This window comes from Perognathus longimembris, chromosome 1 (genome assembly GCF_023159225.1).
Source record: "Perognathus longimembris pacificus isolate PPM17 chromosome 1, ASM2315922v1, whole genome shotgun sequence".
In the NCBI taxonomy this organism is placed as follows: Eukaryota; Metazoa; Chordata; class Mammalia; order Rodentia; family Heteromyidae; genus Perognathus; species Perognathus longimembris.
The window spans coordinates 25,594,552-25,609,511 of record NC_063161.1 but is presented as its reverse complement, the minus strand read 5'-3'; positions in this window follow the sequence as shown (position 1 = coordinate 25,609,511).

The following is a 14,960-nucleotide window of genomic DNA, read 5'->3' as shown; positions in this document are numbered from 1 at the left end:
AAATAGTTGTAGCCATCCGTTTCCCATTCTTTCTTTGGTTTTGGTAATGTTCTATAGTGGCATTTACTTGAATTAAATTTTCTTAAATTTTTCTATACAAATTCATGATAGTAAAAATGCATAAATATTTCAAAATGGAAGAATGGAAAGATGAAGGGATTAGATAGGAGATGGAAAGAGAAGGAGGGAGAGAGGAAGAAAAAGAGACGTAACATTTCATTAAAAAAGTAGATAAACTGTTAACAATAACAAAGCTGTGTAGTAATTGGAGAAAACCATAAAATAGAAATTTTATTTATAATATCTATGATATTCAAGCGATGCAGGTTCCAAAAAGACAGTAATCAGAAGGAAAATCGCAAACCCATAAAGAAAATATTATCATTACATATACATTCCTTAAAGTCATTTACTCTTTAAATGCCTAACTTTTAAATATTTACTTTGACAATCTGAGAATGATGCTCTATTTTCTGTTGGTTTACTAGGTGAAATGACATTGTGTTCAAAATAGGCACTTTGTATATATTTGGTGAAAGTCAATGCATCCTTCATACGCTTAAAATTATTTGAATATAAAGTGAGATTTTACTGACCTTGCCCATACATACTTAAAATTATCTGAATATAAAGTGAGATTTTACTGACCTTGCCCATACATACTTTTTACAATAAAATATTTATATTCTCATTGTAATTCCTGTAAAATGACCAAAGTTCTTATAAATTTAAAAAGAATGTGCTTTTCCTGTAGTGTGTACCTTTCTCTCAGGTTTTGTCATATCTGAAGCTCTGGGCTATAGATGGATATTTAATGGGTAGGCTCAAAACTAATGGGACTTATGTAACAGCACCATTGCTTCCAAATATACTCTTAAGTATTCCTATCACATATATAGGAGAGCTAAGTCAATTAAAATAAGACAAAAAATGGCATTTTACTTTTTCATTGCATTGAGAATAGATATAATCTCTTGGTTTACCTTACCAAGAGGTGGAATTCGTTTTTGCAAGTAAATTTATTCTCACTTTTTAGTACATTTTAGCCCAAGGAATACAGGCGAAATGCAAATGCTCTGTTCTAAGCTTAGAACTCAGCCTTTCATGTTGCAGTTCTCTTTATTGGACCATGCCCTTACTGTCTTGGGATCAGACCCTGGATAGGTTTCTAGAAGTTCATATTGTTAGAAATAGCTCAGGATGTTGGGCTGTCACATAGGAATAAGGACATCAACTCAAAGGGAATTCTGCAAGGTAAAGTTTATTTCCACAGAAGGTTGTGCCATCTGCCAAAAATTTGGCACAGAAGGACACAGAGAAGGCAGGCTGCTTCATTTTTATCTCTCACCCAGTAAGCTCTGCCCCTCTGCTTACAATGGCTGAGTTCAGGTTCACAAATGAAAATGATGTGGCTTATTCAACAAGACATAGCAAAATTCAAGGAGTTTCTAACAGATATCTTAGTTAAAGTACTCAGGAAAAAAAAATGTATGTAACTGAACTGTAATTAACAAAGGCCAAACCACTTGGTCAAATCTCAAGATTAACATAAAGGAAGCAAACTACTTTGATAGAAAAGATACCTTTCTCACAATAGGAAAAGTGTAAGGCATCTTAATCAAGGACATCCTAATGCTACCAGCCTCTAAACAACCCAACAGCCAAGTGACTTCAGTCAAGCCCAGCACACATTGACCTATGCTACCTGTTGACTCAAGAGGGGAAGTATGGGAAGGAGGGATTTCACCCTACGCTTTGGGATTTCAGGGAGTGTTGAACAATTTTTTATGATATACTACGTGTTGAATAATTTTTTATGATGTACTACAATATAGAAAATTGTAGTGATGACAAAACACTGTCTTTTATTTCTCATTCTAAAATAATATTTGATGATTTCTAAAGGGGTTTTATGATTGATATCACTGCAAAGTGAATATAGAAGCAAATAGGGGAGGAAACAGTCTTCCATTAACTCAGATATTTTAAGTGTTGAGCAAAAATGCAAAATGATACTATCATTCTAAGAAATTTTTTGAAAATATTATTCTTTTTCACAAAATATACTGCTTATATTGTGTTTTGAATGTTAAAAGATGACAAATGCATAGCAATTTCTCTTGTTAATAATACTGTATTAAATACTACATGAGTAAAACTCACAAAATAAAGATCTTTGGAATCTACAATATTTTTTAAAGAAAGTAAAAGGTCTGATAGCAGAAAAATGCAGCTGCTGAGCTTTTGATTTTTGCAGCATTTCTGTATTCTGAGAATATGAATAGTTCCTAAAGAAAAGTCACTCTGCTGTGTCCCTTGTGACAAAACTACTCCAGTACACTGTGAAATTCAAAAGCTTTGCAACCCATAAGCCACAAACAATGTTAAGGCTTTCCACACTTATTGTTTTTATAACTAAAAAATGGAGCTTATTTCCTTTCCAATACAGGTGAAGAAATATTGACTCTCATGTGTTTAGTTCATAGGTAAAATTTTTTTATTTCATACAAAGCCATAAATTCTGCAAAATATAAAAACATAGAATCTGAGAAGTCTAAGAAAAAAACTGTGTATTGTCTTATTCAATTTTAGTGTCATTTTTCAATTACATTATGAGTAATTTGATTAAAAACTTGAATGGTATTTTGTGAATTATCCAATTAGCTCAATAGTATGTATTACTGATAATGATATGAATCTCAAAAGCAAAATATTAATTAATGTTGTATGTTTGAGAAATCTAAAAGATCAGAAAAAGACACAAATGAAAGTTTTATATTTTCTTCAAAGGCAGAGTCAAGCTAAGACCATATTAATTTTCTCTATTGACAAGGCATAATGATTTGCTAAGATTTATGTGAAAAAGACTAAGCTTTAGGGATGAGAAAGAAGTCACAAAACCATATTAGAATCATGGAATGAAAGACTAAGGCCTTACAGACGTAGTAAATTAGTTTGAAATTGATTTAGCAGAGGTTACTTATTAAATTTACATCCAAAACAGGGGAAAATATTACTATCTATACTCTCTGTCTAATGTATTGCATGGTATTACCATCTTTATAAACCCAATACTAGATTCCCTGATTTTAGTCAGTGTATTGACTCTGTATAGCCAAAGAAAATTTCCTGATGAAAATATAATTTCATGCATAAAGCTTTAAAGATAAATTTTGAAAGAATCTCAGATCAGACATGGAAAACTCATATGAATGTAAAGTATGAACAATGAAAGTTATGAAATCAGTATATCCAGATTCAGTATAGAATTTCTACCGAGGCTTGAAACACTTAAAATTTTGATTTAATTCTCCACAAGGAACATAGTGCTGGAGATAAGGCTTATCCAGTCACAGTGAGGAACTTCATAGAACACAGTCTTTAACTGCTTCTTTTAATAAGAGAGATAAATATCATGGAGAATACAGGTCTAAGAAAGAATATTCCATTAAAATCCAATGACTCAGAGTTAGCACCCAACCTAGGTATAAAAGTCTTCAATGGAATTTTATGCCTTTATCATAAAGAACGACATTGCCACATTCATAAGGAAATGGAAGGACTTGGAAAAAATTATACTAAGTGAAGTGAGCCAGATCCAAAGAAACATGGACTCTATGGTCTCCATCATAGGGAATAATTAGCACAGGTTTAGGCTAGTCAAACCAGAGGATCATAAGGATCATAAGAGCCTAATAGCTTTGCCCCTATGAATGCATAAGATAATGCTAAGTGAAATGAACTCCATGTTATGGAAATGAGTGCTATAAAACTGTTGTAATTACTTTCAACATGCCATGTGAAACTGCATCTTCTATTGTTGATGATCCTCTTGGAACCTCTTCCTGTGGTTGTACCTGCACTATCACTGTATCTTATCTGAGTATATTGGAAACTGTATATACTGGTATTAGAACTAGGAAAGTGAAAGGAAATACCAAAAATCGAGAGACACATGATAAAAGGACAAACGACTACAAAAGCAATACTTGTAAAACTGTTTGGTGTAAACTAACTGAACAACTCATGGGAGGAAAGGGAAAAGGGTAGGGGGGAGGGGAGAATGAGGGGGGGAGGTAACAAACAGTACAAGAAATGTATCCAATGCCTAAGGTATAAAACTGTAACCTCTCTGTACATCACTTTGACAATAAATAAGAAAAAATAAATATGAATACATGTTCAAAAAAAACCACAAATGTCTTCAGGATTCCATTTCCAAAATAATGGGAAAAAAACTAGACTGAAGGCATGACTCAGTGGTAAAGTACCATCTAAAATGTCAAGGTCCTGAGTTCAAATCACAATACCAGCTAAAGATAAAGGAAATTCTAAGGGTTGTTTTTCAACTAAGAAGATAAAATGAAAAAGCTGATAGGAAATGTTTACATGTGATTAAGTACAATATAACAAAATTAAAATACAATGATTATTTGAAAGTCTTAGAGTAATACAAAGATAAAATATTAGCATGAATCTGGAGGCTTCAAAATGAAAACTGTTTAATGTACTCATATTTTAGGAATGAGCTAAGATGTTGATATTTGTGTGTTTATCTGTGTGCTCATGCATGCCATCTCTGCAAGATGCCTTAATTATATTGGTTATTATATTTTATTTTTGTGCTATTTTTGCTTTTCTTCTACTGTGAATAAATTTCCAAGTTGTAATTGAAATATCAGTCGATATGCTTTGTTCCTGGGAATTATAAAATAAAAGTTTATCTAGAATTTATTGTGAATTATTGTGTGTTAATCAAACAGAATTATAAACAAACAAACAAAAAGCTAAGGAGAAAGTTTCCTCAGTTTGGGCAACAAAAAAAAAATACTCCAAGACAATTTCCTTTGTGGAATATATTTGATAATGTATGGGCAGTTTATTTCCTCTCATAAGGTCACTATGAATAGCAATGAATCTCACCTTGGGAAAGAAGTTGTCATAATATGTCCTGTACAGAAATTCTTGACACCCTGAAAATAGAAAACCTAGTATTAATAACAAAACCAGTTGGTTAACATCCTAAAACTAAACAAACTTCTTATTTTCATGACAATGCATTTTCCTCATATGTGTTACTTTTGTAAATTGAAAGAAAAATATAGGATACATAATTTATTTTTGTTTTTATATACCTAAGCATTTCTTTCTACATTTCTTTGTACTATTACATTATGTTCTGAAAACTTTCAAATTAAATTTTGAATGTATCTAGGATATAATTTAGAGGCATAGACATAAAATTATCTTTCAACATTATTGCTGATTTTTCTCTGTGAGACAGTAAATTGAATATATTTTATAGTGTTTCACTTAAGCACAGAATTTTTTGTTTCCAAAATGTAATGTCAGTCTTTATTAATGAGCCTCACTTGACCTAAAATGTACATAGTCTAGTTTCTTATTCATTTATCCATGTTATTGATTTTTCTGTCATATATAAAGGCTTACAGCATTCAAGGGATTGCTTCTGCTACAACTTTATAAATTCATTGCCTCACACCTACTGTGAATGTCTGCCAGACTATGTTAACAAGAGTATTCAGAAGAAAGTCATGAAGCTGTAATATAATTAATGTGTGAAACATTCTATAAAGATAACATGTCTCAAATAGTATGTTCATTTTCACTACACAAAGGCACTTGAGGAAATAAATGTTATTTTGTATTAGCATTTTCCCATGTACATAAAAGCAGTATTTTCATTTTTTAAAGAATAATTATGTACTTGTTGATATATCTCAAGAAGACCAATATGGCTGTTCACTGGAGTTTGATGTTATGTAAACATGATTTTCTCTATTATATTCATCATAGGACATCTGAGCCACTTCACATCATAGTTAGATGAACAATACAGCAGTAACCATGGTTACAAAAGTATCTACAAATTATTCTGATTTGTAATCTTTTTGATAAATACTGAAGCATTTTACTGTTGGATTGTAGGGAAGTTACGTGTTTAGGTTCCCCCCAAAAAAATATTTTTCAGAGTACTTGAACAAGTTTACATTCCCACAAATTGTGTATGGCGGTTCCTTTCCCCTTATATTCATGCCAATATTTGTTGTTGGTTGTATTCTTGAAGATAGCCATGCTAACTGAAGTGAGATTTGCATTTCATTTATGGCCAGAGATAATGAGCATTTCCCCACATGTCTATTTGATTGTTTTTGCCCATTATTAATTGTGTTGTTGATTCTTTGTTCAGTTAATGTCTTGAGTTCTGTGTATATTTTGGATATTGGGCTATTTTCTGGCAAATATCTGGCAAAGATTTTCCTCCCATTCTATAAACTGTCTTTCTAGCTTATTAAAAATGTCCTTTGCAGACACTTCTTAGTTTTATACAATTCCATTTTTCAATTCTCTCTTTGATTTGCTGAGCCTTTGGAACTATACTCAAAAAGCTGTTGTCTGTTCCAAGCAGTTCTAATGTATCCCTCCTCCTTCCTGTAGGGTTTACTACAAGATTATGTGCAAGTGATCAATGTTAACCAAAGTATGGTGTTTGCAAATGGTGTCATTTCTTAGAAAAATGACGTCACAGTCTAAAAAAATGAAATTCAAAAATCTTGTATTTGAAAGAGCAGAGGAGGATGGGTAGGATGTAGACAAATGAAAAGAGAAAGGGAGGGAGGATGTAGTCATAATATTCAGTACATATCCTAGGAAACTAGGAAAATTGAGAGGAGAAACTGGGTTGGGAGAGATGAGGAAACATGATGAAAGGGGTGATATTGATTGACCTGCATTGTCCTTTTGTGTTGAATGAGATCCTCTTAAAGATAAAAGTACAATTTAAAACATTGACTTCACTGATTGAATTCTACTTCAGTCTTTTCATCTACTTCATTGAGCCTGTTGTTATGGATCTTGGTTATCTTAAAATTTTACTGAGTTCTTCAGTTGCAAGATTTCCATTTAAATCTTTAATACCTACCTCTGAAAGATTTCTTACTCACATCCTGGGTTGTTTTCTTAAACTCACTGAAATAATTGCCCACATATTCATTGTTTTTTCTTTGTGAGTTACTTTAGAAAATAAATTTCATAAGGAATTAAGACATTTGAATTCCTTTTCAAACATTTCAAATGCCTGGATTAATTCATCCCATGTGTATAGTATTTTCTTTAGCTTGACTGTGTGTGTGTGTATGTGTGTGTGTGTGTGTGTGTGTGTGTGTTGTACATGACAATCTATGCAATTATTGCAGTAATCATGTTTATGAGTGTTCATAAGGTTGTCTTGTAGGAGAGAACTTTTATTGTGTATGATAGAGTGTGGGAGTTTAGTTGGGTGTGATTTTGTGGTAGTCCTGTGGCTATATGGTAGGTTTTCCAGTGAACTGGGCTACCACTAATCTACATAGGCTGTACAGTCAACTATCTAATCTGCTGTTTAGTCTGCTGTCTTGGTGGAGACGTGCATACACATGCACTACTACCTGTGCATCTTCTATGGAAGCCCGTGTCTTGGCATAGGAGATAGTGCATGTGTAGTTTAGAAAGCTAGCATTTTATACTATCTGCTTAGCATACATTCCATGACACTGGAGTCTTGGTGTTTGAATAATCCATATGAATATTATGAAATAACAGTAACTCTGTGGTTACTAGTTCCCCTACTCCCGCCATGATGGTTTGGTCTCTAACAGTATGTGCAATTCCAGTATTTCACTGAAACATAGCAGCTTAAGTCCCAGGGATGGATGGTGTAAAGTAGATTCTTACTCTCTGGCAGTAGACACATACAGATCTGCACGATTTCCCAAACTGCTTTGGATAATCTAAGTCCATCAGGAGCCTCTATGTAATATATGGCAGTGTCAATGCCATCTTTTGGGGGTGTTCTCTACGTTATCTATCTCCAAAAGGATAAGTATGATTTGACTCCAAACTGACATAGGTAGAAGAGAGAATAAGTAAAATATGGGTTCAAACTCCTTTGCGTGGTATTTTTCTGTAATTTTTACACTCCACAGAAGTCTTGTAATTTCTCTGCTATTTCTACTTCATCAATTACTCCGGTTAGCTTAGAGTTCTTTATTCTTTATTGTGATCCCTTTTTGTGAGGATGACAAATAATAAACTCTATTAAAGAATATTAAAGAATGTTTAAAGCTATTGGAGATATATGTTGTCTAGACTTGACTACATGTGCAAAGTCCTGAGCTTGATCACCAACACAAAAAAAATTAAATTGTATTCTGTTTTCAGTCAGTTTCCATTATTTAGATTTGATATAGGTATTTACCTATAGAACATATATTTTTAACCATATAATAAAATTATTTTGGTGTCAAAAATAAAGAAATATAAATTTCTTTTATCTTTAGGTTTTAGAAATATGCATTTTTTTCGCTAAAATATTTTTAAAATGTGGAAGAGTTTTCAGATACATGAAAATTGGCCTATGTTTCTATTGATATAGGAAACTAAAAAGCATTGTGAATTTGTCATAATTATGAAAGGCTACAAGTCACAATGCCTAGAAAATAAAAGAAATAACCTTCTTAATAGGCAGGTACTCAAATGCACATTTCATAAGTTTCCTAAATTTGGGAATGCACACGTTATGTCGAATATTATTGTATTGTATTAAATTAGCCAATAAACAGTTCATCTGTCCTGCATTCATCCGAGTCAGTTTCCTCCATGAGCATATGAACAGCTTCAAGAATGAAATCAACCACAGGATATCACTCAGCAAAATTTATGTCCGATAAGAAACCCAAAACATGAGAGAAAGTGAAAGACAGAAAAATTACCTCTCACAAAAATCTATGCTCATCTGAATCTTAAATCATGTATTCTTTTCCCTTCCTATCTGTCTTGATGTTAACCTTGCAGAATAAAAATGGGTTAAACTGACTGTGCTTCTCTGGTCAGGGATATATCCAATTCCCAGAGCTTTCATCATTAATATTTTATGACTCTAACTGATCAGTCCCATCAAGAAGAAAAATTTATCTTTCATTTGCACAAGCTGTACCTGCCCCGTAATAGATTTCGTCTCTATAAGCTGGGTAGTGAAAAGCAAGTTGCAGCTAAAGCACAGGGAAGTAAAGTGCTCACTTTAATTCTTTTTACTGGAGTCAGCCTGCCTTTTACTGGAGTTGCAAAGTCAGCCAAGCGAAGTGAGAGATCTTTGGGGAACTATGAACAGTGTCAGTTCCTTGCCAACTTACTTCAGCCATCACATGTGAATGCCTGCATTGTTTAACTGACTTTCAAGGGAGATGATTAGCTACAGTGATTTTTTTTTTTTTTTACTCAGACATTTATAAGGAGCTTTGGTAACTAGAACATTACCTTATTACCTTTGGCAACTGGAACTATTGACTCAGTCTTGGGAATTATTTTCATTGTAGATGGGATGACTAAAAAAACTAATGATTCTCAAACACTTCAAATGGAAAAAGCAAGACATTTTTCCATTGGGTTAACACAGGATGGCTCACCTTAACTGAACTAAGTACTCCATGTATATAAGCTCCCATTTGGAGTTTATTGTTCCCTGGGCCGTATTAATTCACAGAAAAGCAAAACAGGAAAGAGCACTCTAAAATCTCTTTTACAGCCAGAAGTAGGGGGAAATTTCCATGACATTGATCTTGGCAATGATTTCTTGTGTCAGACCCTCAAAACAGAAACAGACAAATGGGATTGCATCAAACTTAAAAGGCAGAATCACAAGAATGAATAAAAAAAAAAACACACCTATGTTGTATTGAAAAATCTTAGGCATAAAGGTAATTAAACTAATATTCTACATGTACAAGTAGCCTAAACATATTATCAATTTGTACGTATTATCAAACACTTTATTAGCAACAAAATACAGTAAGTAAAAGAGCAAAAAGATCATTATTTTTGACAGAATTCATTCAAATAATTTATCTAATACTGAATAAATATCATGGATGCATTTCAAATTTAATAGAAAGGAAACAAGTAGCCTAGATTAAAAATTGGCAAAAGACCTAAATAGATATTCCTCTAATGAATCATATATAAATGGACAATAGGCATGTAAGCACATGGTTAAAATCATTAATTACTAGGGAAATGTAAATTCAAACTACAATGAGAAATTACCTCAGACCTTTTAGAACAACTAATATGAAAAATGAAAGATAATGATAGAGACTATATGAAGAAAATGGAAACTTTACATACTCTGGTGGAGATATGAATTATTACTGCCACCATGGAACATGATAGAGATGCTTTTTTAATATTAAATATAGAATTACCACTGTTAAACATACTAATCACACTAGTGAATAACTGCACAAAGTAAATGAAATCTGAAGTACATTGGACAGAGATTTGTACTCGATGTTCACTTCAGTATTGCTCACAATAGCCCATCTGTGGTCAAGGAGAAAAAGAAAATGTAGGGCTGGGAATATGGCTTAGTGGTAGCGTGTTTGCCTTGCATGCACGAAGCCCTGGGTTCGATTCCTCAGCACCACATAAACAGAAAAAAAAAAAAAAAAGAAAGAAAATGTAGTCACACACACACACACACACACACACACACACACATACATGCAGACAAAATAATGTTTGGACTTGAAAAGAAGAAAACTGTTATTTGTAACACAGATAAATCTGGACAACATTATGCTAATTTAAATAAACAGATATATAAAAAATATACTATGATCTCACTTATATGGGGTATCTAAAAACATCCAGTTCAGAAGTAGACAGCTGAATAAAGGTTATAGAATCTGGAGTGAGGTAAAAAAGATTGAGAAAATATTTATGAAAAATACACAGTATCAGAAAGAATAAATGATTTTCACTGAGAGTTCTATTGGGCAAGATGGTGACTATAGCTAACCATTTTTTGAATGAATGACTATTCCTGAGAGTAAAACTACATGCAAATTTATGTACATGCCTTGCAATTTGTCAATAAATATATAGTTAAAATATGTTGGGTGTAACAAATACATGTAAATTTTACTTTGCATTTTAAAACACTGAACATGTGAAGGAATATACATTAAATAAAGTCATAGAAATAATAGTACACAAGTTTGCACTGGATTTTTGGCTATCGGGACTAACTATTCCACTGTTTACCTGTTCTCTTGAAAAAGTGTGTGTGAGTATCTGGTATAGGTGGAAATTATTTTTTGGAGAATGTAACTTAGTGCACAGTCAGAAAATAATTATGGACATATTTTCATTCAGTAAAGCATCTTGCATTCAAAGCTGCAGAAAACAAATATTTCTTTTCCTTACCCCCAATCTCAAATTTTAATTATTTTAGAATGAATTGTGTTCAACATCTTTTTGTATATGATTCTGTTTATTTTGGAGCATAATTGCATACCTACAGCCTGATAAAGTATTAACAAAAAATGTGTTCTGTAAGATTTTGAAAAAAATTGCTTATTTTTTTCATTTATCATCTAACTACCAAAATGGCCTAAAAATAAACCTAAATAACATTTGGGGTAAAAGTGATACGTTAAAGAAACTATATCTACTGTTCTGACATTTATGCAAGCATTATCTTAGAAATTTTTGATATCTTTAAGCATATTTTCTAGAACTCAGTTAAACAATATTTAGGGGATTACATGATAGATTAGTTTCAAGACACATAAATAAATATCAGGCATATATACATGAAAGGATAATTCTGGGGGCTGGGGATATGGCCTAGTGGCAAGAGTGCTTGCCTCGTATACATGAGGCCCTGGGTTCGATTCCCCAGCACCACATATACAGAAAATGGCCGGAAGGGGCGCTGTGGCTCTAGTGGCAGAGTGCTAGCCTTGAGCAAGAAGAAGCCAGGGACAGTGCTCAGGCCCTGAGTCCAAGCCCCAGGACTGGCCAAAAAAAAAAACAAAGGATAATTCTGGTTCTTTGCAGTTTTGTTTTGAAGGTATTTATTTTTTTTTAGTTCTGCATATATTGTAGATATGAGGCCTATGTCCATTTTATGGCCAGTAAAGATCTTCTCCCAATCTGTGGGCTGTTTATCTCGCGAGCTATGTCCTTTGCCCTGCAGAAGCTCTGCAGTTTGAAGCAGTCCCATTTGTCCAACCTTTCTTTGATTTGTAGCATTTCTGGGCCTTTATTAAGGAAGTTTCATCTGGTGCCAAGGAGCCCAAGTGTTTCTCCTACTCCTTCTTGTATTGTTTTCGCGGTAAATGTTTTTATTTCGAGGTCTTTGATCTCTTTGGCATTGATTTGGTGCAGGGTGATATATAAGGATCTTGTTTTAGTTTGTTGCAAGTGTTGATCCAGTTTTGCCAGCACCTTTTGTTAAAGAGGCTATCTTTCTTCCATCCTATTTTTTTAGCTTCTTTATCAAAGATTAACTAGGCATAGTTCTGTGGGTTCGTTTCTGGGTCTTCAATTCTGTTCCATTGGTCTTCAGGCCTGTTCTGGTGCCAATACCAAGCTGTTTTTATTACTATAGCTTTGTAAAAGAGCTTTAAGTTTGGTATTGTGTTTCCTCCAGCACTGTTCTTTCTGCTTAAGATTGATTTTGCTATTCACAGTCTTTCACTGTTTCATATGAATTTCTGGATTGATTATTTCATTAAAAAGTGGTGTTAGGATATTAATGGGTATTGCAACATCAAAGAACCAGCATCCCCTTCAACAAATGGGCTAAAGACTTAAAAAGAGACTTCTCTGATGAGGAAAAGAGAATGGCCCAGGGACATATGAAAAAGTGCTCTACATCACAGGCCATAAAAGAAATAAAAATGAAAACAACATTGAGACTCAACCTCTCCCAAGTAAGAATGTTCTTTATCAAGAAAACTAACAATAACAAATGTTGGAAGGGATGTGGCAAAAGGAACCCTTCTTCATTGTTGGTGAGAATGTAAACTTGTTCTGCCACTCTGGAAAGCAGTATGGAGACTCCTCAGAAGGCTAAACATAGAGCTCCCCTATGACCCAGCAGCCCCACTTTTGGGCATCTACCCAAAAGACCACAAACAAGAACACACTAAAGCCACCAGCACAACAATGTTTATCGCAGTACAATTTGTCATAGCTAAAATATGAGACCAACCCAGATGCTCCTCAGTAGACAAATTCTATAGGAAAATGCGGTACATATACACAATGGAATTTTATGCCTCTATCAGAAAGAACGACATTGCCCCATTCATAAGGAAATGGAAGAACTTGGAAAAAATTATACTAAGTGAAGTGAGCCAGACCCAAAGAAACATGGACTCTGTGGTTTCCCTCATAGGGGATAATTAGCACAGGTTTAAGGTAGTAACAGCAGAAGATATCAAGAGCCTAATATCTACGCCCCTATGAATGCATATGATGATGCTAATTGAAATGAACTCCATGTTATGGAAATGACTGTTATGTTACTGTTGTAATTACTTTCAATATGCCATGTGAAACTGTAGCTTTTTTTGTTGATGATCTTCTTGTATCCCTTCCTGTGGTTGAACTCGCCCTATTACTGTATCTTGTCTGAATACACTGGATCCTGTATATACTGGTATTAGAACTAGGGAAATGAAAGGGAATATCAAAATTGAGAGACAAAGGATAAAAAGACAAACTACTACAAAAGCAATACTTGCAAAACTGTTTGGTGTAAATCAAGTGAACAACTCATGGGGGGGAAGAGAAAGGGAAAGGGGAAAGGGGGAATGAAGGAGGAGCTAACAAACAGCACAAGAAATGTACTCAAGGCCTAAGGTATGAAAGTGCAACCCCTCTGTACATCAGTTTGCCAATAAAAAAAATAATTAATTAATTAAATAAAATACACCCCCCCAAAAAAATAGAAAGTATAATTCTGTTAAAGAGAACCACAGGAATAGATGCATTCAAATCAATAGTATACACAGCACATTATTTTGGTGATGTTGAGGATAATGTGGCTCAGAATGGCTGATAAAATGTTACACCTCAGTTAGAACCATCTAAATCTTGATCCCTCAAATATTTTTTCCGTTTAATATGTGCCATAGCAATGCCTAAGATTTTCATGAGTGAAAAAACTCAACATCCAATACTTATGCTAATGTAGTATTCCCAGAGCATGTGAGAATTTTTTTTTGTCATATTCTACCTGGAAGCTGTAGCTTCAGATATTTTAAACCTTTGTAGATGTAAAATGAGTGGTCACAAGGATAATGCTTGTGTGTTTCCTCTTGGTGTTTATCTGTGAAGTATCTTTTGAAAAGTTCCCTTCTTCTCGAAGGAATGGTCCTTTTTTCCATACCCCTGATTCTTTGTTTGTTTTGCCAAAATCTCAGCCTTCTTATCAAAGTTACACAAATGGGCAGTCCTTGTCAAAGAAATTAGCCACTAATCAGTACTCTTTAGCTATGTAAATTAATTGCTTGTTTATACCCATTAAGGCTTTATGCAATCATGAATTTAAGTAGGTAAGGCTGCTATGTAAACAAAATAGATTTTAGACATTCTTTTGGATAATTTGTATTGGTTCAGAACTAAATAAAGTCTTTAATTTGTCATTTTCTTTTTTTTAAACAATTATTGTCAAGGTAATGTACAGAGGGGTTAACATTTACACGTGTAAGGTAGTGAGTATATTTCTTGTCAAACTTCTTACCTCTTCCCTCATTTTTCTCCCAACTTCCCACCTCCTCAATCCTTGCCTCCTGAGATGTATAGTTAGTTTATAACTTGTAAGTATTGCTGTTGCATTGATTCTCCTTTTGCCATTTGTTTCACCATTATGATGTTCCCCTTCCCTTTCCTAATCCAGAAAAACATATATACAATACCCAGGATACCAAAGTCAAATACAGTGGTAACAGGGGTTAACCCATAAGGAAGATAAACAAAAAAGTAATAATTTCACATAGTACATTAAAAATAACAACAATGGTAAACTGCTTGTTTCCATAAATTGGAGTTCATTTTGCTTAGGTTCATATTATGTTATCATATCTACATAACTATGCAGCTATTTTAAT